The sequence below is a fragment of the Lynx canadensis genome, chromosome C1 (genome assembly GCF_007474595.2).
Source record: "Lynx canadensis isolate LIC74 chromosome C1, mLynCan4.pri.v2, whole genome shotgun sequence".
Taxonomy (NCBI): Eukaryota; Metazoa; Chordata; class Mammalia; order Carnivora; family Felidae; genus Lynx; species Lynx canadensis.
Genome location: NC_044310.1, coordinates 16,255,220 through 16,257,326, shown reverse-complemented (window position 1 = coordinate 16,257,326; position 2,107 = coordinate 16,255,220). Strand labels below are relative to the sequence as shown.

At 56.7% G+C, this 2,107-nt stretch overlaps 1 non-coding gene across 1 annotated transcript; it reads left to right on the top strand.

The window, feature by feature from the left end:
• The first annotated feature begins 251 nt into the window (after window positions 1–251).
• TRNAR-UCG lies at window positions 252–336 on the top strand. The gene has a single exon. It is a non-coding gene; the product is annotated as a tRNA-Arg (tRNA).
• The last annotated feature ends 1,771 nt before the right edge of the window (window positions 337–2,107 follow it).

Below are 2,107 nucleotides of genomic sequence, written 5' to 3'. Positions count from 1 at the left end.
TTGAGTAGAGCCTTGTCGGCCACAGTGGGGACCTGAACTTGTCCTCCACTGGAGGGTTTAAGGGTAGGGAAGAAATCTGATGTCCATTTTCAAAGATCCCTCTGGCTGCTATATGGGAGGTAGACCAACCAAAGCGAGAGCACAAGTGGAGAACCCAGAGGGGGGCTGTTGTAACAAAGCAGGTGGGAGGCAGTGGTGCAAATGGGGAGAAGTGGTCAGATCCTGCTATATTTTAAAAGCGGAGCAGGGGCGCCTGGGTGGCTCAGTCGGTTGAGCGTCCGACTTCGGCTCGGGTCATGATCTCACGGTCCGTGGGTTCGAGCCCCGCGTCGGGCTCTGTGCTGACAGCTCGGAGCCTGGAGCCTGCTTCGGATTCTGTGTTTCCCGCTCTCTCTGCTCCTGCCTGCTTGTGCTGTGTCTATCTGTCCATCTCTCTCTCAAAAATAAACATTAAAAAAAAAAGAAAAAAAAAAAAGAAAATAGAGTAGAGAGGTGGGGAGTGTTGATGGATTGCATGCTGGGGAGGGCGAGAGAGAGAGGAACTGACATGGAGAAAGGAAAGGGAGCCCTTGGCTCTAAGAGTTCTCCGCAGGGACCTATGTTTCCCTGACGTGCCCACGTGTGATGGAACCCCGAGACAGACAGCCGACCCCTGGACAGCTGGATACAGATCAGCTGGCAGGGCCAGGCATGCTCTAGGTTTTTGGGTTGTCTTTTTTTTTTTTTCTGACCTTGAACTTTTTATCGCTCTTAATTTGGTGCCTTGGGATGGGCCCTCCACCCCAGCCCCACAGAGAAGCTGAGCCTTCCTGCCAAAGGGCTGTCAGGACAGGGGCCCGGCTGGCTTTGGCCCAGCCAGGGAAGTGGTTTGAGCCGCTTCTCTCCTGCCCGCTTGGCTGGACAGAGCACGGCCCTCCTGATGAAAGCTCAGACACCCCTCTCTCAGCAACGCCATTGCCCACCCGGCCCTCCTCTCCACCCCAGAGACCACCAGGGTGTCGCTGGCCTGCATGATAGAGAATAAGTTAATGCTTCATTAAGGGGGAAAAAAGTCCGCTTTTATTGTTTGGTGATGGAATGAGGTATGGGAAAATGTTTGTTTTGGTTACAGGGCAGGGAGGAGAGGGGTGTCAGGGGACAGGCTTCCAGGAACATGAACAGCAAGGGACAGGACAGGAGGAGTGGCGGTCAGGGGCTGCCCCCTACTCGGGCTTGGGGACGGGGTGCCGGGGGTGGGGACCTGCGCTGGAGGTCGCCGAAGGTCTCTCAGTGCTTCTGGAATCTTGACTTTAAGAAATGGCCGCTGACCCGGGAGTCGGACGGAGCGGGATTCCAGATAGATGTCGCCGTGTGACTTGGGGCAAGTCCCTCACTGGGCCTCAGTTTCCTCATCTGTTAATGAGAGAGTTGGTGGCAACAGCCTGTCAGGGTCTGGCTCATGGCCACCGTCTAGGACCCTCTTGACCGCGGGGAACGGAAGCTGTCCCTGGGGTTGTTCCTGACACCATCAGCAGGTGCTTGGGGGAAAAGCAGAGTGTTTGATATTTCGAGAAGGAGTTAACGCTCAACTCTAAATATAACGGCCGACGGCAGAAGTCCGTGCCTCGAGCACCACCTATCCCACCTCGGGGAAGGCTGGGCGTACGGAATTCTGTTGAGACCAGCGTGCTGGGGGGTGAGGAGACAGTTCAGGGCAGAGGGGAGGGCAGCTGGCATGGGTGAGGCTGGAGAGACCCCGGAGAGGGCAGGGCCGTCCCCATGCGTGTGTACGTGTGCCTGCACGTGTGTCGGGGGTCGGTGGGGGTGGGGGGAGGATTCACTGACTTCTGTTACGGCTGCACTTAAAGCTTCCAATCCATGAAGGGTTTTCAGCCGGTTTTAGTGTCAGATATGTTGTCTGAACCACGGATCAGTGTGGACACCGCCATTAATGCCAGAGGGGAGACCCAGGTCGTGGATGGGCAGCCAGGAGGTAAGGGCTGGACTCCATCCCCAGCAGGTGGTAGCATGGAACCGTGGTTCTGTGCTCGGGCTCCAGACTCAGACGCAGTAGGGTTGCAACTACCTGCTGAGCGACCCCGGGGCAACTGACTTGGCTTCTCTGTGC